This window comes from Carcharodon carcharias, assembly GCF_017639515.1.
Source record: "Carcharodon carcharias isolate sCarCar2 chromosome 15 unlocalized genomic scaffold, sCarCar2.pri SUPER_15_unloc_1, whole genome shotgun sequence".
In the NCBI taxonomy this organism is placed as follows: domain Eukaryota; kingdom Metazoa; phylum Chordata; class Chondrichthyes; order Lamniformes; family Lamnidae; genus Carcharodon; species Carcharodon carcharias.
The window spans coordinates 101,664-124,072 of record NW_024470553.1 but is presented as its reverse complement, the minus strand read 5'-3'; the positions used below and the strand labels follow the sequence as shown (position 1 = coordinate 124,072).

Sequence of the window (22,409 nt, the reverse complement as noted above, 5' to 3'; positions counted from 1 at the left end):
GAGAAAGTGTGGAGAGCCGCCCTTCTTGAGCCACTGTGGTCCATCTGGTTTGACTTTTCTATAGTAGATTGTACAGCTGAATGGTTTGCTAGGCCATTGCAGAGGGCAATTAAGAGTCAACCACATTGCTGTGGGTCTGGAACCACATGTAGGCCCAGACCAGGTAAGGTTGGCAGATTTCCTTCCCTAAAGGACATAGTGAGCCAGATGGGTTTTTTTTTATGACGAGACCTGGAGTTTCATAGTCACTATTACTGATATTCACTTTTTATTTCATATTTATTAATTAATTGAATTTATTAATTTATTCAATTTAAATTCACCAGCTGCCAAGGTGGAATTTACACGCAATCCCCAGAGCATTAGCTGGTTCTCTGGATTACTAGTCTAATGACATTACCACCACGCCACCAGTCAGAAAAATAGCATGGATGCATTTAAAGGAAAGCTGGTAAGCATATAAGAAGGAAACATGGGATTATGCCGATAGAGCTCGACGAGAAAGGATGAGACTAGCATGGACCAAATGGCCTTTTTCTGTGTTGTTTATTTTATGTAATTATTGGAAGTAAAGAATTTGTTTGTCCTCTGAGTAAGTAGCTCAGCAAAGACCAAAAATAGATTGACAAGGCCAAAATTGATGTACAAATACTTGTAATAACAGTTTCATTAAAAACCACAATTATAAATGCATAATGCTTGCATAGCACAAATAAGTATTTGAAAAGCACATTCATATTGCACATAAACAGCTATAACTGAGTAATATAGAAAACATACCACATCCAGTTTCACTTTCATATGGATTCATATTAAAGAATGGTGATCTTGTCATGTTTTGTTCTCTCTCAATTGATCTCATTGGAATAATCTCTGGCTGCTCCCATCTCTGAAACCTGGTGAATCTAATGGATTCTGCTGGTAGGGAGATTGCAGTGGAGTTGTGTGGATTGCAGAAGGTCTCCCCTGTTCACTAATACAACAGAAAACAAAAACCTTTGCAAAATTGTGTATTTTTAGCCAACTTAATAATGTATAAATTTGCTTTGTAATATCAATCTGTAGAACCACCTGAAGCTCTTTGCTTATATATTGGCAGAGAACTGAGAAATGTCATCAATGTAGCTAAGGTCAGAGTCTCAACATGACAATCATTAAACAAGTTTAAGATAAATTATTTTAACTACATTATAGTAAATCAATACATTTTTGAAAATTTCCAGTGTCTTCAATTCTTGCAGATGGTTGCTTGTGTGATGTTAAGCTTCTAGAATCTATTTAGCATTTGATAATGCTCTCTCACACAAATACTCCTGCTTTTTGGAAGTAATGCGATATGAATAAAGGAACATAGATTATAAGGATTTGTGCTCCCTCTGCAGCATGATGCTTGTTGAATTGTGAATACACCTTATCCTTTGATTCCCTCAAGACTATTTCTCTGAGCCTACAGTGATTACACAATAAACACCTTAGAACTCTTTTGTGCATGCTATTGCACTTACCTGTTAAGATAACCACAGGAGACTTAAAAAAAAGTGCCTCATAAACAACAGCATCAACAATAATGTTACCTCAGCTTCTATCAACCTTTACTTAGTCATTATTAGTTACATATTTTTCATCTAACTGCAGAAAGCCACCGCATAACAACCTTCCCTAAAAAACACTTTTATCATTGTGAAACCTTCATAACATTCTGCCTCACACAACATCGAAACATAGTTTTGAGGCAGGAAACAGTAACAATTTGCATAAAGAAAAACCATTTCATTCAAAGAAGTACAGAGCACAGATGATAGGCTATAATTCAATCCCTATGCTCAAATCTCATTCTTAAACATTATGGATTACATGTCACTAGAAATCCCCCATTAGGTTACAGCCTTATAAAGATTCTCTGTAATGTATAATACTTAAAAATCGAGCTTTTTACCTTTCTTATGCTTGTAGCACAAAGGACTTAAGTGCATTATACCCAAGAAGCTTATTTTCTTGTCTACGTAAACTGGGAGTGGTGATATAACTAACAGTAACATATTGTCTCACTAACCAGTAGAGGTCAGATAGCACCATCCAATTTCATCCTCCTGGAATCTCAGAAGGCAGTTACTGCCAAGCTAGAGGGAAAGGAAGAACTGGTGCTGCCAATTGCTGTGATTTATGCCTTTTAAACACTATATCTCTTTCAGTGATTGAATATCTACGTTTTACATTTTACAGGTTACATAGCCTGGGGTTAACAATTATTTTGTTTTGCAGTAACACCATGACCTTAAATTCATGTAGTATAAGGATTTCACTACATTTGCAAATATTAAAATACAGAAAATTAAACTCAGGAACAAACTGGCTAAAAGCATTATAGTAGATACTGGGCACATATTTACAGTTTAAGAACATTTAACACTATAAGTAGAAGACAATATTATACATAGTACACAGAGTTCATTAAAATATCTGAAATGATCATTATCCTTCAATAGCAAACTGTCCTCAACAAGAAACTTTTTCTCTTTCTCTCAAGTGCTAAGGAACGCAAGCTGCAACAACTCATTGACACCAACACCCATCTAGGACCCTCCACCCCTGCCTGTTCCTCCGTCCCCACCCTTTCTTCCAATCCCAACCCCAGCCGTGTATTCACTATACCCCCTGACCTTCCCCTCTCCGATGCTGAACGTTCAGTGCTCAGCAAAGGACTTAGTTTCATACCCTTACGCCCTCACCTCAATGAATTTCGGGCTCGGCATGATGCTGAACTCTTCTTCCGCCGTCTTCGTCTCCGGGCTCACTTCTTTGGGCAGGAGTCCTCTCCCAGTTCAACGGATCCTTTTACCCATCTCCAATATTCTCCCTCCACCTGGACCCCTCCCTCTGGATTCTTACCTTCTCTTGATCTTTTCATTGAGAACTGTCCGGCGCGACATTAGTCGTCTCAATTTCTCTGCTCCTCTCACCCATTCTAACCTGTCTCTCTCTGAACTTACTGCACTCCATTCTCTCAGGTCCAACCCTGACATTGTCATCAAAACCGCTGACAAGGGTGGTGCTGTTGTTGTCTGGCGCACTGACCTCTACCTCGCGGAGGCTGAGCGTCAACTCGCAGACACTTCCTCCTACCTCTCCCTGGACCATGACCCCACCACTGAACATCAAGCCATTGTTTCCAGGACTGTCACTGACCTCATCTCCTCTGGGGATCTCCCTCCCACAGCTTCCCAACCTGATAGTCTCCCAACCTCGGACGGCCCGCTTCTATCTCCTACCCAAAATCCACAAACAGAACTGCCCCGGTAGACCGAACGTCTCAGCTTGTTCCTGCCCCACAGAACTCCTTTCTCGTTATCTTGACTCCCTTCTCTCTCCCCTTGTCCAGTCCCTTCCCACCTACATCCGTGATTCCTCTGACACCTTACGTCACATCAACAATTTCCAGTTCCCTGGGCCCCAACCGCTTCCTCTTCACCATGGACGGTCCAATCCCTCTACACCTCCATCCCCCACCAGGATGGTCTGAGGGCCCTTAGCTTCTTCCTCGAACAGAGGCCCGAACAATCCCCATCCACCACTTACTCTCCTCCGTCTGGCTGAACTTGTTCTCACACTGAACAACTTCTCTTCAACTCCTCTCACTTCCTCCAAATAAAGGTGTGGCTATGGGTACCTGCATGGGCCCCAGCTATGCCTGTCTCTTTATGGGGTATGTGGAACATTCCTTGTTGCAGTCCTACTCCGGCCCCTTCCACAACTCTTTCTCCGGTACATCGATGATTACTTCGGTGCGCTTCATGCTCTCGTCAGGACTTGGAAAAATTTATTAATTTTGCTTCCAATCTCCACCCCTCCATCATTTTCACGTGGTCCATCTCTGACACTTCCCTTCCCTTCCTTGACCTCTCTGTCTCAATCTCTGGTGATAGACTGTCCACCAATATCCATTACAAACCCACCGACTCCCACAGCTATCTCGACTACAGCTCCTCACACCCCGCTTCCTGTAAGGACTCCATCCCATTCTCTCAGTTCCTTCGCCTCCGTCGCATCTGTTCCGATGATGCTACATTTCAAAAACAGTTCCTCTGACATGTCCTCCTTCTTCCTTAACCAAGGTTTTCACCCATGGTCGTTGACAGGGCCCTCAACCGTGTCCGGCCCATCTCCCGCGCATTCCGCCCTCACGCCTTCTCCTCCCTCCCCAGAAACATGATAGGGTCCCCCTTGTCCTCACTTATCACCCCACCAGCCTCCGCATTCAAAGGATCATCCTCCGCCATTTCCGCCAACTCCAGCATGATGCCACCACCAAACACTTCTTCCCTTCACCCCCCTTATCGGCATTCCGTAGGGATCGCTCCATCCGGGACACCCTGGTCCACTCCTCCATCACCCCCTACTCCTCAACCCCCTCCTATGGCACCACCCCCATGCCCACGCAAAAGATGCAACACCTGACCCTTCACTTCCTCTCTCCTCACCGTCCAAGGACCCAAACACTCCTTTCAAGTGAAGCAGCATTTCACTTGCATTTCCCCCAACTTAGTCTACTGCATTCGTTGCTCCCAATGTGGTCTCCTCTACATTGGAGAGACCAAACGTAAACTGGGGCGACCGCTTTGCAGAACACCTGCGGTCTGTCCGCAAGAATGACCCAAACCTCCCTGTCGCTTGCCATTTCAACACTCCACCCTGCTCTCTTGCCCACATGTCTGTCCTTGGCTTGCTGCATTGTTCCAGTGAAGCCCAACGCAAACTGGAGGAACAACACCTCATCTTCCGACTAGGGACTTTACAGCCTTCCGGACTGAATATTGAATTCAACAACTTTAGGTCGTAAGCTCCCTCCCCCATCCCCACCCCCTTTCTGTTTCCCCCCTTCCCTTTTTTTTTCCCAATAAATTATAAAGATTTTCCTTTTCCCACCTATTTCCATTATATAAATAAAAAAAAAACCCCACTAGAGCTATACCTTGAGTGCCCTACCATCCATTCTTAATTAGCACATCGTTTAGATATATCACCAACTTTAATTTTAACACCTATGTGTTCTATTGTACTATTGTCGTTGACATCTTTTGATGAGCTGCTTCTATCACTGCTTGTTTGTCCCTACAACCACACCCCCGCCCCCCCGCTCCACCTCTTTGTCTCTCTATCTCTCCGCCCCCCCACACACACACCTTAAACCAGCTTATATTTCAACTCTTTCTTGGACTCGAACGCAAGTTCTGTCGAAGGGTCATGAGGACTCGAAACGTCAACTCTTTTCTTCTCCGCCGATGCTGCCAGACCTGCTGAGTTTTTCCAGGTAATTCTGTTTTTGTTTTGTCCTTTCTAGTCTCCTGACATGCAGTCTACAACACAATGTGGTTTGGTGTCAGATGATCTCAACTGGTGAGAATATGGGTAAGTAGAGTTTTGGTCCGAAACCTTTCCTTTTGATCTTAGAATGGAAAGGCATTGAAGATCTGTTGCAAGTTGCCTTGCTTTAGGACATTTTTTCCATTTGAAGATTGAATTACCCATCAAATTTGATTAAATTAAAAACAAGAATGGTACTTTTAGCCCTGACAATTGTTGTAATATGCCTTTAAAGGATTGCAGCATGCCATCACTTGAAAGGAAGTGTGTCATGTGATCCAGTTTAGTTTCACCTTTGCTTTGTAGCAGAGCACAGCACATACAGACAGATCTGCTATTGATGTATTCAAGCTCTCTGCCCATATATAAATGTCTCCTTGTGCCTAGTCTCAATAAATGAACCCACAATATGTTTACACAATCCCTTATGAATGATTGGTGCTTCATATATTATTATAAAAACACAACAATGGTGTGCAGCAGTGGTTCCTTCTAAACGACATAATGCTCAGCCTGGAGGTAAGAATAAGTACTGGTACAGCATGGTGAACAGTCTTAGATCATGCTACACTGCATGAGACAACCCTCGACGTTTTGATCAGACCCGCAGTGAAGCTGCAGTGTTGGAGAGTGTTAAAACCGTAGCATGCTGACTGAGCAGAAAAGCTTTGAGGACACTGTGCCTAGAGTGTTCAAATAAAGAGCTGGTGAGCAGATAGATCCCTCATGGTGACATTGCAGCACATAACCGGTCAGTTCAGTGAGTGGGACAGTGTGTTGTGAGGACCAGCACCGGGTTAGCTTAGTCAAGAAAGGCAAGTGACCAGGGTGTGGGCCAGGTCAATGGAAAGTTACGGAGAGTCAAACACAAAAAAACCATCATAAAAACCGGGCCAGAGAAGGTTGCAATTATAATGGGCAGTTTTGGAAAAGCATGCGAAAGCATCTACAGCAACTCTCATCCCAGGTACTAAAGGAGAAGCAAGGTAAATGGGATATTGTCAAAATGTCCACAAAATTCCCCAGTTTGAATTGGGATGCATCTGACCTAACGTCCAAATTTGAAATGTTTAAACAGTGTACAAAGCAACGGTTTCTTGATTCAGGTGTGTGTGAACCAGACAAGCAAGCCATAAAAATTCATCCAGCAATTGGGAATGAAGGTCTACACGGGCTGAACACGTCAAGATTAAAAGCAGAAGAGCTAAAGGATCCCTAAAGGTTATGGACTACATTAGAAGACCGGTTCAATATCAAGTTAACCTTCTGTATACATTGACTAGAGTTCATGTCATTTCAACAGCAGCCTGCAGAATCCATAGCCCACTTTGTCAGCAGATGCAGAGAAAAGGGGACGCACTGTGATTTTCAAACACAGAGCTAGCATATAGAATTGTTGAGTTGGTGATCACATCCGCTCCCATGGAAGCATTCCAGAAAGATCTGCTAGACAGGCCCAAAACAAATAGTATCAAGGAGCTACTCAAGGATGGACGTAAATACAAAGTGATCCTCACAGATCAATGAAGCTTCCAGATCCTAAGTAAAATCCCAGTTTTTGATGCACTTACTTGAACAGCCAAGCCTAGCAAGACATGTGGAAGGTGTGATCTCTGCATGCACCAAGGAAATGTCCAGCTTCCATCAATTTTGCCAGACATATGGCAGAAAAGGCCATTGGCAGTGGCAGTGAACTAGAGCAAAGGCTGACGCAGCTACAAAGAGCCATGCACTGATCCAAACAGACTGTACACAACGGGGACCTTCAAGCAATAAGAAAGACCATCTGGTATCTCATCAAAAACATATATATGAGGTGATTGGCAAACCAGAAAATGTCGACGATGTGCACGACAAGACGAAGAGCAGTGAACACCACCAGTCTTGTAGAAAACAAAGACTGTCCAAAGGGTTTGCCAAGATTCAAATGATCTGCCCGAGGAAAGTTGGCAGCTGCTCGTCTTGGCGCAAGTTTACACGGGAAATGCCAACATACTACTCCTGTGAAAACTAAAAGATATGGATCCACAGACATGGAAGGCCATGGCAAAACCTACTACTGTGAAACTCTGAGTGTACAATGGTTCACTGATTTCATGTGCAGGATCCATAGTCCTGGAGTGCAAGTACAATCAATCCTACTGGGTGTCACAGGTGTTCTACATTGTGGAGACTAAGGGGCCCAGTGATCGCAGGCCTACAAGCATGCTGTGAACTCACACTAATGGCAATTCATGCAATCAGTCAGATATTGTATGGAAGATCAACCTCAGAAACCACTCCTATCACCTCAATTCACAACCTAACATCGAAATATCCAGAATGTTAGTTTCAAGGGAGCTGCTGCATTACATTTGCAGAAGAAAGCAGGTATGTCAACCGATCTGGTACATTTTGCACAATGCAAATGCCAGCAGCTACAGGAAGCAATGGCAAAAGATTCTACACTATAGGAATTGTGGAAAGCCATCATTAAAGGATGGCCTGATTTAATTCAGCATGTCTACAAACACATGAGACCATTTTGTCCTTACCGGGATGAGCTAGACATCTCCAGGGAGTCATTTTTAAAGGCAGGCAGGTCATCTTGCCAGAGTCTTTGCAATCTGATATTCTTCAGCAACTTCATCAGTCACACATGGGCACAGATCAAATGAGAGAACTTGCAACAGAGACAGTTGTAGACAACAAATCTTTTTATTTCAGTTGGACTGTTGTAAAGAACACATCTTTTTATTTCTGTTGGACTGTAGATTAAAATTACAATGGCTGCACTTTGAAAGACATATCTACTGGATCAGTGTGAGGAATATATACAATGTTGCTGTCCTGGGGCAGATTGTGCCATGAAAGACAGGATGGTGCTAAGGAGGAGTCTGGTCTAACAGAGAATAGCCTGGCAACAACATTTTAATTAGCTCCTAACCAGGTGACCAGGGTTTGTGTGAGAGCAGTGCAACAAAAAAGCTCCTAGTCCAAAAAGGGAAAAGACCTAAAACCTCTCTCTCCTGTGTGTGTAAGATTCCAGTAATTTTACAATAATAGCTAGCTGTTTTACCCCCTCATATCTGTATAACCTGCTCTCTCTGTGAAAAATCCCTGTCAAGAAGAAAAGGGGAAGAATCACCATCAGAGACCTTGAAAAGCGAGTGCTCAACCAGTGAACTAAAGACTGAAAGTGCTGGAAGACCACCTCATGTCATCAACAAAGAATGGAAAGGAATTTGGAAGACATCAATCAAAATCAACCCATCGAATCCAGAATTGGTGCTATTGAACTGTTTTATCCCAACCTTAAAATCATGTTTTTTGTGTCTTATCTGTCTTGTGTGCATGCGTATTGGGATTGAAGAAGGGGTAGAGTTTAGGTTTGAGAGTTAGAAATTAGCAGTTCATATTTTTTTTTACCACTGATTAAAGACCGGTTAAAGGACATTTTGAGTGCATATGAGTTGGTCCTTGGAGCTTACAGACAAACATTTCAAAATTTAAGGAAACAGCCTGGGCAAACTTACATTGAATTTGAAAGGATTAAGCAAAGTAGTTTTGATAGGTGGATATGAGATTGGAGTTGAAACTACCTATGAAGTTCCCAGAAAGATCATTCTCTTGGAAGAATTTAAAAACTCCTTACCTTCTGTAAAAAGAACCCATGTTGAAGACAAAAGGGTTGCAACTGCTGGACAGGCAGCAGCAATGGCTGATGATTATGAGCTAATCCACAAAATTAAACCTTTTTTCCGTCACCCCCATAAATTTGGAAAGGATGGAAAGTGGGAGAGTGAAAGGAAGGACAGTAGTCAGGGTAAAGAATGGATAGCTGGGAATACCTTGAGATCTCCTCCCCAGGTCAGGAAGGAAGGTACTGAGGGTAGAGGTGAAGCGTTGAAGTTTATGTTTCCATTGTAAAAAAGTAGGACACATTCGTCCAGCATGCTGAAAGTTGCGAGGGAAGCCCATGGGACTTATTGGGGCTCGTAAAAGTGAAAAAGGAATTCAAAAAGAAAATGCCACAGATCCAATTGTAGCTTTAACTGCCAGTAAGGGTCTGGAGGTAAACACTGCTGTAGATGCAGGTGAAGTGAATAAGGTAGACGAGAGATATAAAGAGTTTTTGTCTAAAGGGAAAATAACCCCTTTTTCATCAAATGATGCAGCTAAACCCATAACTATATTAAGCCACACAAGAGCTGCTCAAACTCTTTTGCTGGAGAATGACCTAATTTTCCCTCCAGAGGGTTCAATGAAAGCTAAAGTATTAGCAAATGGGATAAGTGGAGAGGATATCCTGGTACCATTGTACAAAGTGCAATTGGAGTGTGATTTCTTGTCTGGATCAGTGGTTGTGGGAGTGATTAAGAAATTGCCTGTGGAAGGAATTGATTTAGTCCTGGAAAATGATTTGGCAGGAGTGAAGGTTTTAGCTTTGCTTATAACCACAGAAAATCTGAGAGAGGCTAAAGAGACAGAGCAGTTGCATGGACAAGTTCCTGGTATTTTTCCATTATGTGTGGTGACCAGAGCAATGGCTAAACAAAGCCCATAACCAGAGGTCAAAATAATACCATGAGCAGATGTTAGAGTAGCCAAAACTTTATTTAGGATGAAGATAATTCAAATGAAGCATGTCTTCATTAATTGAGGCTCAGAAAGCAGATCCAGAGTTAAACAAGTTAGCACAGTCAGCTCACGCTGAAGCTGAGGCTGAAGGAGTTTCGGAGTGCTATTACTTTAAAAACACAGTTCTGGTGAGCAAGTGGAGACACCCTCACAGGCTTGTGGATGAGGAATGGATGGTTGTTCATCAGATAGCAGTACCGCCCAAATATTGTAAGGAGATATTGCGAGTAGCACATGAAGTTCCTATGGCAGGACATGTAGGCACATGGAAAACCCAAGCATCGATAAACAGGCATTTTACCTGGCCAAGACTTCATAAGGACATAGTGCAATTTTGTAAGACGTGTCATACATGTCAGGTAGTAGGTAAACTTCAACATGTAATCAAGCCAGCACCTTTAATACCCATACCAATTTTTGAAGAACCATTTATTTAGGTATTAATAGATTGTGTAGTGCCAGTACCCAAAACGAAAACAAGAGCATGTAAAGTAACACGAGAGCAACTAATGGAAAACAGTTGGAGAAACAGGTCAAGTCAAAATCCAACACACATGATCCAGAGCAGAGTAATGGTAAAGCGGTGAAATCTAGAAGTAGCGGTTGTAAGACAGAGTAAAAAGAAAGAGAGAGCAAAACAGGTCAAGTCGAAATCTAAAAGTCGAGAACATAGTAAAAGTACAGAGTGAGGAGAAAGAGCCAAATCAAAATCTAGAAGCCAAGATAGAGAATAGAGTAAACGCAAAGATAGAGGGAAAAGAGGCAAATCTAGAAGTAGAGATAGGGGTAAATGAAAAAAAATAAAGAAATAGAACAACATGCGAACTCAAGAAGCAGAGGCCGGGAACAGGAACACAAAGAAAACTGGTTAAATCCAATAGCAATGATGTGGAGCAGGGCAAGAGTAATGATCAAGAAAAAGAAAGAGATAAATCCAAAAACAAGGAAAAGGATAGAGAAGCCGGTGAGGTACTTTTCCAAAAAACTAAATCAATATCAGAGGGAGTACTCAACAGTAGAAAAAGAAACTCTAGCATTGTTGTTGTCTCTTCAATACTTTGAAGTTTAGGTTCGACATGATAACAAAGAAAACCTAATCTACACTGATCACATTTCGCTGGCATTCAGTGAGAAGTTTAAAACCTGAAGTACGAGACTGTTTAAATGGAGTCTATTGTTTCAACCATTCAATGTAACGATTGTTCACATTGCCGGTAAAGATAATATAATCGCGGATGCATTGTCCCGGTGTAAATTAATGAAATAAGTATAATGGGGAAGGATGGATGAATGAATGTAAGTCTCATGCTTTGTTGTCCATGTGTCACATATCTTGTGATGAAGTACATTTCTGAAATGGCATTTCATCTCTTTTAAGGGTGGAGGCATGTAAAGAGCCTTTTTTTTTATTTTTCTTAGACTGTGGCTTTAAAATTAGACTGTGGCTTTAAAAAACTACCATGGCTGCAGTTGAAAGACGTGTTCGCTGGAACAGGATGAGGAATATCTACAATGTTGCTATCCTAGAACAGAGGTTGCCATTGGAGAACAGGATGGTGCAGAAAAGGAGTTCTGGACTAGGGGGAACTGCCTAATGACAGCATTTTAATTGGCTCCTGACCAGGTGATCAGGGTTTTGTGTGGTGACAGTACTGGCAGGACAGCCCCTAGCCTGCAAAGAGGGAAGACCTGAAACCTCTCTCTCCTGTGCTTGTAAGATTCCAGCAATTCTGCCATAATAGTTGGCTGGCTATCCCTCACATCTCTCTAACCTGTTTTCTCTGAAAACACCTGTCAAGAGGAAAAGGGGAAAAATGACCAGTAGAGTCATTGAAAAGCAAGTTTTTCAACCAGTGAACCACAGATTGAAAGTGTTGGTAAATCACCTCATGTCATCAACAAAAAACTGCAAGGAATTTAGAAGACATCAATCAAAATCAACCCAACTAATCCTGTACTCCAGATTGGTGCTATTGAACTGTTTTATCTCATCCTAAAATCTATGTTTTGAGTGTCTTATGTGTGTGTTTGTGTATAGGTGTTTAAGAAGGGGTAGAGTTTAAGCTATTGGGCAGGATTTGCCCCCGTTGGGGGCGAATTTGAATGGCGGGCACGCACAGGCGCACTTCCGATCGACGCTCCGAATCTGGGTCGCAGTGTCATTTTATATGGGTGGGCCAATTAAAGCCCGCCCAGCACGACATCTGCACAGAAGCTCTATGCGCTCTCTGTGCGGGTGGGGGGGGGAAGAATCCCAAAATGTCAGGGGTTCCGCCCAACATCACCGTGTGTCATTTTATGTGTCGGCGAGTGGGCCCCACCCCCCCCCGCTTGCCAATGGGAAAATCCTGTCCATTGAGTCAGAAGTTAGCAGTTCATATTTCTTTCTTTTGCCACTGGTTAAAGACAATTTGTTCAATAAACGTTTATTTACTTATTGAGTTTACAAACCTCATGCTCGCATTCTGTTAACCTATATTAAAAAGTTAGGTAGAATTTTTTTTTTATTAATTCATGGGATGTGTCCATCACTGACTAGGCCAGCATTTATTGCCTATCCCAAATTACCCCTGCTCAGAAGGCATTTGTTTTAAAGAGCTGTGGGTCTGGAGTCACATGTAGGCCAGACCAGGTAAGGATGGCAGATTTCCTTCCCTGAAGGACATTAGTGAGTCAGATGGGTTTTTACAACAATCGACAATGGTTTTGTGGTCATCAGACTTTTAATTCCAGATTTTTATTGGATTCAAATTTCACCGTCTACCATAACAAGATTTGAATCTGGGTCCCCAGAGAATTACCATAGGTTTCTGGAACACTAGTCCAGTGATAAAACCACTATGCCACCAGCTCCCCCTAACTGGGGCAATCTGCTGGTTTGGCTAAACTTTTCACATTGTCACAAGCTCGGAGAACAGTGGGGTTTAAGGTTACAATGCACTATCTCCAGCGACAGTGGGCATGAGAGCAAGATGGTGCTTTGAAATGGCAAGTGGCAGGAAAGTCTGGGTCATGCTTGCGGACTGAGTGAAGGTGTTCCGCAAAGTGGTCACCCAGTCTGCGTTTAGTCTCCCAGTGTAGAGGAGACCGCATTGGGATCAGTGAATACAGTAGACAAAATTGAAGGAGGTGCAAGTGAAGTGCTGCTTCTCCTGAAATGAGTGATTAGGATCGGGGATAGTGAGGAGGGAGGAGGTAAAGGAGCAGTTATTGCACCTTCTGCGATTGCATGGGAAGGTGCCGTGGGAAGGGAATGAGGAGTTGGGGGTGATGGAAGAGTGGACCAGGGTGTCACAGAGGGTACGGTCCCTATAGACAGCTGATGGGGGGGTGAGGGGAAGATGTGTTTGGTGGTGGCATCATGCTGGAGTTGGCAGAAATGGCAGAGGATGATACTTTGAATGCAGAGGCTGGTGGGTTAAAAGTGAAGAGAAGAGGTCCCTATCTTCGTTCTGGGAGGGAGGGGGTATGAGGGCAGAGGCGTGGGAGATGGGCCAGACACGGTTGAGGACCCTGTCAACCACAGTGGGTGGGAACCCCCAGTTAAGAAAAAAGGAAAACATGTCAGAGTGCAGTTTTAGAAGGTGGCATCATCTCAACAGATACGATGGAGGTGGAGGAACTGGGACAATGGAATGGTGTCCTTACAGGAAGCAGGGTGTAAGGAGCTGTAGTCAAGGTAGCTGTGGATTCTAAACATGAGGGATGAAACTTCAGTTGAATCCAAGTGGGGTAAGTCGGAGACGGAGACAGTCACTGAGGGAGGACGTATGGCTGTGAAAGTGAGTTTTGGTAAACATCTTGTCAAACACCAGGAGGAAAATGGAAAGCAATGAGAGTGAGCAGGGTGAAAGAGACAAATGGAAATCCTATTGGATAGAAGAGCAGTACTTTGTCAAGGTTGGCGTTCCTGGCAGCGAATTAAACACTAAGATAAAAGCAAAATGCTGCAGGTGCTGGAAATCTGAAATGGAAACAAAAAATACTGGAAAAACTCAGGAGGTCTGGCAACCATTGTGGAGAAAGAAACAGATTTAACATTTCAAGTCCGTATGACTCTTTGTTAGAGCTAAAGAGTAGTAGAAATGTGATGGAATTTATACTGTTTAAGAAGGGGTGGAGCAGGATCGAAGATTAAGGATAGTTGGGAGCTAAGGAAATATTCACAAAGACGTCATGGACTCAAGACAAAGGGAATGCTAATGGTAGTGGCAGAGACTTAAAAGGTGCTGATAGTGGCTTAAAGGTAAGATAGCAGAAAGTGTTAATAGCAGAACAAGGGTCAGCACTCTCTATGAAAGCACAACATGGAAACTAGTGACAGATGGCCCTTTGGGGGGACTGGGATGGGGGCGGTTGGAGAAAAAGGATTTAAAAAAAATGAATAAATAAATAAATAAATAGTTAAACAAATAAATTAAAATTAAAAACAATTGGATTAAAAAAGGGCTAGAGGTGGAGGAGAGAGTTCATGGTCTGAAGTTGTTGAACTCAATGTTAAGTCCTGAAGACTGTAACCGAAGATGAGGTGCTGTTCCTCCAGTTTGCGTTGGGCTTCACTGGAACAATGCAGCAGGCCAAGGATGGACATGTGGCCATGAGAGCAGGGTGGTGTGTTGAAATGGCAAGCGACAGGAATGTCTGGGCCATGCTTTCAGACTGAACGAAGATGGTCCTCAAAGTGGTCACCCAGTCTGTGTTTAGTCTCCCAAGGTAGAGGAGACTGCATTTTTTGAAATCTTTTTTCTCCACACCCTACCCCCCACATCAGGGCCATCTGTCACAGGTTTCCATGTTGTGCATTCCACAGAGCACTGACCCTTGGGTGTCAGTGCTATTAACACCTTCTGCTCTCCTACCTTTATGCCATTATCAGCACCTTCCTTAGTCTTTGCCACTACCAATAACACTCCCTTTGTCTTGAGTCTATGACATCTTTGTCAATCTCTCCTTAGCCCCCCACCTATCTCTGACCTTATTTTGCTCCACCTGCTTCACCCCCTCTGAAACAGTATCAACTTCATCACATTTCCACTTCTCCTTAGCTCTGTAGACAAGTCAAATGGACTCAAAATGTTAACTCTGTTTCTCTCTCCACAAATGCTGCCAGACCTGCTGAGTTTTTCCAGCATTTATTGTTTTTGTTTTAGTATTATAAAGTCTTACTGCTGTAACCAGTCTATATGGTCTTGTTAAAAATACAATGGGCTAATTTACAAAAGTTTTATTGGACACCCCACGGCCTTGAAATTGCACTGTTGGAAAACAGGCAAGAGTGTATATGAATGCTTAATGTATTCATCTAAAATTTCCTTATGTGCCATTTCAGCAAAGGAATTTAAAATAAACAGATTACTGCCTCAGCTAAAATAGCAGACTAATTTCAGACAATCACGTTTGTACTAATTCTCTCACAAGGTAATTTAAAAGCCTCAGTCTTTTTAACATAGATTCCTCATTCATTGAGCGGTTGAATTACTAAGACATTGGATTGATAATCAACTGAAGGTGAATAAATACTTAATTTATTTGCACTGATACATACTGACTGTAAATACAAATGGAATTGCGACTGTATTTTTGTCTGTTTTGAAGTATTGATTGCAAACAAATGCTAAGATGCCAATATAATCACAAGCGAACAATTTATATAATCACATCCGAACAATTTCTATAATCACATCCGAACAATTTACTCTATAATGACCAATTGGGAAATAAAGGAAAAAAAGAAAATTGGCGAATTAATTATATTGGCCTGGATTTTGTGATAAAAGTAACGATGAGGTTATCACTGTTGTTAATGAATAAATCAACAACAACTTCTGGCAACCACATGTGCACAATGAAACACAGAAAACAGCTGTTCAGATTATCTTGCTCCTCCAGGAACCTTGCTATCACAGTACCTCATAGAGAACTCAGCTGTGAAACATGAAGTTTCTGTACTCACCCATTAGATACCCACGAAACCCACCAGGAAATGTTTATCCATCTGAGCGTAAGTGTATTTTTAACAGTATAGTCATAACAGGTATGGTTATACCAAATAATCTGTCCGTCAAATGCTGCCTTGATGTCAAAGATAATCACTCTCACCACACCTCGGGAGCTCAGCCCTTCTCTCCATGTTTGTACCAAGGCTGTAATGAGGTTGGGAGCTGAGTGACCCTGGCCGAACCCAAACTGAGTGTCAGTAAGCAGGTTATTGATAAGTAAATGCCACTTGATAGCACTGTTGATGACTCCTTCTGTCATTTTACTAATGATTGAGAGTAGACTGATGGGGCAGTAATTGGCTGGGTTGGATTTGTCCTGCTTTTTGTGTACATACCTGGGCAATTTTCCACATTGCCGGGTAGATGCCAGTGTTGTAGCTGTACTGGAACAGTTTGGCTAGGGACGCGGCAAGTTCTGGAGCACAAGTCTTCAGTACTATTGCTGAAATATTGTCAGGGCCCAAAGCCTTTGCAGTATCCAGTGCCTTCAGCCTTTTCTTGATATCACATGAAGTGAATCAAATTGGCTGAAGACTTGGTTCTTCCTTAACTGAGGTTTCCCACCCACGGTGGTTGACAGGGCCCTCAACCATGTCCAACCCACCTCCCGTGCCTTTGCCCTCACACCTTCGTCTCCCTCCCAGAACCACGATAGGGTCCACCTTGTCTTCATTTTTCACCCCACCAGCCTCTGCACTCAAAGGATCATCCTCCGCCATTTCCGCCAACTCCAGCAAGATGCCACCACCAAACACATTTTCCCTTCACCCCCCCCACATTGGCATCCATAGGGATTGTTCCCTCCAGGACACCCTGGTCCACTCCTCCATCACCCACAACACCTCAACCCCCTCCCATGGCACCTTCCCATGCAATCGCAGAAGGTGCAACACCTGCCCCTTTACCTCCTCCCTCCTCACTCTCCAAGGACCCAAACACTCCAGCACTTCACTGGCACTTCCCTCAATTTAGTCTACTGCATTCGCTGCTCCCAATGCGGTTTCCTCTACATTGGAGAGACAAACGCAGACTGGGTGACCGCTTTGCGGAACACCTTCTGTGTGTCCCGCAAGCATGACCCAGACCTCCCTGTCGCTTGCCATTTCAACACTCCACCCTGCTCTCATGCCCACATGTCCGTCCTTGGCCTGCTGCATTGTTCCAGTGAAGCCCAACCCAAACTGGAGGAACAGCACCTCATCTTCCGACTAGGCACTTTACAGCCTTCTGGACTGAATACTGAGTTCAATAACTTCAGACCATGAACTCTCTCCTCTATCCTCACCCCTTTTTTTCAATATTCATTTTTATGTTTTAATTTTTACTTATTTATTTTTCCACTTATTTTTATCATTATTAATTTTTAATTTATTTTCATTTTTATTAGTTGTTTTATCCCCAGCTTCTAACCTACTTTTGATCTTTTTTCTCTGCCACTTTCCCCACGCCCACTAGGACCGTCTGTCACTTGCTCATGTTGTTCCTTCCAGAGTGCTTACTCTGGTCCAGCCATTATCACATTCTGCTTTCTACTTTTAAATGTCACCATTAGCACCTCCTTTAGCCAGTAACACAATTAATACCCCTTTGGTCTTTTGTTTATGACATCTTTTGCAATCTCTCCTTTGCCTCCACCTTTCGCTGGTCTTCTATCCAGCTTCACCTGTTTCACCTCCTTAAATAGTATATATTTCATCACGTTTCTACTTCCCTTTAGCTCTGAAGAAGAGTCATACAGACTCAAAATGTTAACTCTGTATTCATCTCCACAGATGCTGTCAGACTTGCTGAATATTTCCAGCATTTTTTTGTTTTTGTTTCAGATTTCCAGCATCCGCAGTATTTTGCCTTTATCTTGGCTGAAGACTGGCATCTATGATGCTGGGGACCTCCGGAGGGGGCTGAGATGGATCACCCACTCGGCACTTCCAGCTGAAGATTGTAGCAAATGCTTCAGCCTTATCTTTTGCACTGATGTGCTGGGCTCCCCCATCATTGAGGATGGGGATATTTGTGGAGCCTCCTCCTCCAGTGAGTTGTTTAATTGTCCATCATCATTCACGACTGGATGTGGCAGGACTGCAGAGCTTAGATCTGATCCATTGGTTGTGGATTCGCCTAGCTCTGTCTATCACTTGCTCCTTATGCTGTTTGGCACGCAAGTAGTCCTGTGTTGTAGCTTCACTAGGTTCACACCTCACCTTGGGTATGCCATTTGGAATGGGATATGTATTTGAAAAGGAAAAATAGAGTGGCACCCTAGGGAAGGAGGCAATCGGGTTGTCAGAAAAAGCACTAAGAAATAATTATCTGAAAACTTTCCTTTACCACTTCTTAGCTCAGGAAGAGATTTATAAACGCTGATGCTGAGCTGAGTTTAGGACGAAGTACTCCAAACACTGAGCCCACAGCCCTTTGTGTGATCATTTGGTTTGGGTCAGGTCCACCAGACAATGTTGACTTGTGAAATCCAAGTACAGATCAGCTCTAAGGCTCCCTGCTCAGAGATTTCACATTCACAAGGAACCTGTGATCAAACAAGAGTCCAAGGAGATAGGGGAAAGAGAGCAGGCCTCACTTGGGGAGCCTGACCGTGCCTTGCACAGTACAAGGTGACTTAGCCTACAGTTATTGGATTATTGTTAGTTATGAGAGGAATCCGAGTGTTACCACTTGCCTTTACTTATCAATGAAATTGCACTGAGTTGGTGATAGAATCAAAGGTCCTCCCATCTCCAGTTTCCTCTCTGTGAATCACTTCCCCAACCAATTATCTACCTTATTTTCCCCTTTTCCCTGCCCCCGTTTCTCCTCTCCCCACTTTTCTGCCCTTGGCTTCTAATTTTGAAAATTCCTTGCCCTCTGCGTCCCTTCTTCCTCACTCCTGTGTCTGTTTCCTCTTTTTCCACACTTCTTGCACATTGACTGCCCCATTTGCCCAGCTTGGCTTTGCGTCCTCTCATGCCCTTGACTATGTCATTTTCCCCTGGCTTTATTTTCCCCACTTCCCCTGCTCATGGGTGGTCTCCGGGTTTTTGACTTTGTTGCACAACAGCCACTAACACAAAACTACGTGCAAAGCTATTCTCCTACAGTGGACCCAACCTTAATAAAGAAAGGCGCAATAACATTTGTAGCAGTCCTGTGGCCAAAACTCCAGGGGTACCTCTGACCAGAGTTGGCAATCCTAAATTGCAATCCCAGAGCGCAATGTTCAAGAAGCTATCAGGAAACTGAAGCTGATGTGTTAATAATCCAAAGATAAGTAACAGGAATGAGACAAAGGTTATGTTTCGATTGCACCCTTGGTTGAGATCATAGAATCATAAAGATTGGCAGCAATATAGCTGAAAGTGCAGCCTCATATAACTGAGTCAGAGAGCTCTGCTTTCCTTATTGTTTTATATGTTGTTAGGAAATAGAGATAGTTTAGCTAATTTAAATTGGTATTTTTGGATTTTAGGAATGCATTTTAGCTTTAAAGTTTAAGAAAAGGTCAAATTGAGTTTTAGTTTCACTGTAAAAGGTGTCAGCATTTCTAATGAGAATGTTATGACTGTTGCAGCTAAGTTAAACAAGCAAGAGTAGAGAAACTGGGCTGTTGCCTAGCAACAGGGGTCCAGAGAGACAGGTTCCACCCACAGACACACAGAAAAACCTAGAAACAGCAGAATGATTTGGAAGCTGTTTGAGCTAAAGTTGGTTGAAGCTGCCAGAGAGACACTGGACAAAAAGGGACAAATAGCCAGTCCCAAGCTAAAGAAGAAAGTCCCCAAGAATCCAGGGGAGTGGAACAGGAGAAAGTCCCAAGCAGACCTCCTAGTCAAAGAAAGGTCTTGTTACGTGAAGTTAAGAGTGGGGGGCACAGAGAAAGTCCCCAAGCTTCAGATTTAAAAAGACAAAAGCTGCAGAAAGCAGATTTAAAGTAAGAACAGCTTGCAAGAGGCCAGAAGGTCCAAAGAGACAAGTGAAGGCCTGTAACTCTTTGCTATGGATATGTGAAGCAGTGGTGTATTGTTGACAGCTGAGTCAGTGAGAGAGAATGCGTGGAAGAAAACTTGAATTCATGTGGTGACCCAGGGAAGAGGAACACCAGAAAGAGGGTTCGAAACCCAGGGGCAGGATTTCCTGGTCGGCGTGCAGGAGGCGGGACCTGCACCCCAATGCGGGATGACATTGGGCGGAACTCCTTTTCAGTTTTCAGGTTGGCTGGGGCACATTTGCTCCCGCCGACCTGTCAACGGCCAATTGAGGCCATTTAAAAAGTAATTGCAGTTGGTAAAGGACCTGCCCGTCCAACCTTAAGGTTGGTGGGCAGGCTGGGAGCCCTGGTGGGCTTCAAAGAAAGTATGAAACCTCATCTACTGGCGGGATGAGGTTTCATGTAGGTTTTTAAAAGTTTAATAAAAGTTTATCTAAAAGTGATGGACATGTCCCAACTCATGTGACAGTGCCACATGAGAGGACGTGTCAGGGAAATTTTATTTTTATATTTTTAACATTTTTGAATTTGGTGCTTATCTCCCTGAGGCAGCACTTAGCCTCAGCGAGCTGAGTGTGTGAAAGAGCACATCCCCGCAACCCCCCGCCCCCCCCCATCCCCCACCCACCACCCGCACAGGGAGCGCACAGAGCTTCTATGTGGATGTCATGCTGGGCAGGCCTTAATTTGCCCACCCATGTAAAATGGCAACACGCCCCAACTGGGGGCGCCGATCGGAGGCGCACTTGCCCGTGTCCGCTCCTGAACTTCCCCCCCCACCATGGGGGGAAAATTCTGCTCCTGGAGGTGAACCCTTGCAGTGGGCGTCTGAAAGAAAGTGTCGGCTTGGGAGAAGATTCTAGAGCGAGTAATTCGAGAGTGGAGATTAGAAACCCTTGTGTGAAAGACCAAGTTCAGTGAGACTGGTTGGCTTATGGTGTGACAAGTGTCTGGGGGGAGTTGAGTAGAGATCCATAGCATCTGTCTGATGTGGCAACTGTCACTTGGTTTCAGAGCTTGGTGTGTCTGACCACAGGGTGCCTATTGGTTTACGTGGACTGTACTTACTACAAACATTAGAGTATAAGATAGCTTTTGTAACTTGTGTTATCCTTACAAATGTGTATATATTTGTAAAGGTACACTTGTGGGTGAAGGAGTATTATAATATTGTTCATCTTTTCTTGTTGAATGAATGTTTTCTGCTTTTGTTAAAAGTTCATTAGCTGACTCCACTGACTCTGTTCAGTAGCTGCTCTCCATGTAGCTAAACAAACAAATAAAAGTTAGGATCTATCAAGCTGGGTTCCGCACTGGGATCAGGCTTGTCCAATGGTGACCTTAACTGGGATCATAACAACGTGCTTCTTTATTCTCCTGTTTTCCCTCAATTATAAAAAGATAGATAGGGCTGCCCATAAATGACTATACAACAGGGTAGGAATAAAAGGCAAAAACAACAATAAAAATACCTGGAAAAACTCAGCAGGTCTGACAGCATCTGCGGAGAGGAACACAGTTAACGTTTCGAGTCCTTATGACTCTTCAACAGAACTAAGGAAAAATAGAAGAGAGGTGAAATATAAGCTGGTTTAAGGGGGGTGAGGGGGGGCTGGGTGGGGGGTGGGACAAGTAGAGCTGGATAGAGGGCCAGTGATTGTTGGAAATTGCTGAAAGATGTCATAGACAAAAGGACAAAGAGGTGTTGAAGGTGGTGATATTATCTAAGGAATGTGCTAATTAAGGGTAGAAAGCAGGACCAGCAAGGTACAGATAGCCCTAGTGGGGGTGGGGTGGGGGGAAGGGATTGAAATAGGCTAAAAGGTAGAGATAAAACAATGGATGGAAATACATTTAAAAATAATGGAAATAGGTGGGTAAAGAAAATCAGACCTGCTGAGCTTTTCCAGGTATTTTTATTTTTGTTTTTGTTTTGGATTTCCAGCATCCGCAGTTTTTTGCTTTTATCTTAGGAATAAAAAGCTTTCCTTGGCTTGAAGCTGCTGACATACTGAATGTTTTAACAGCACAGCTGAAAAATATTTTTTCTAATTATTCTCATCAAAGGAGATCTTTTAGGGCAGAATCATCCCAGATTTGCACAAGGTGAAGTAGTGGGAAGGAAAAAGGACGATTTACCCGCAGGCTGTAATGGCGGCTTTTCGAGCAGTATTGTCCCCTTCCCAGCCTTATTCCCGGGAAACACGCTGGATCGCCGGCAGCTGGATTCTTCTGCCCCACTGTCAACTTAGGCCTTCAGTAATCCGGGCGCCACGTTTATAGGGCGCCCCTGTACAAAGCTAGCTCCCTCTAAGACATCAGGAGCTGCAGGAAAGTCATGGCTGCTAAAGAGAGGAAACATGCTACCCCCAAATTTAGCAACACCTCCCTCGAGCTCCAACTGGAAGCTGCGGAGCCTCACCATGAAGCCCTCTACCCCCACTCTG

At 43.4% G+C, this 22,409-nt stretch overlaps 1 long non-coding RNA gene across 2 annotated transcripts in view; it reads right to left on the bottom strand.

Annotated features, from left to right (window-relative positions):
- Nucleotides 1-896: 896 nt before the first annotated feature.
- Nucleotides 897-22,409, bottom strand: part of LOC121273414 — a 95,013-nt gene continuing 73,500 nt past the window's right edge. For both annotated transcript variants that reach the window (XR_005942018.1, XR_005942019.1), the window contains exon 3: nucleotides 897-973. This is a non-coding gene — a long non-coding RNA (uncharacterized LOC121273414). The remainder of the gene's footprint in view (nucleotides 974-22,409) is intronic.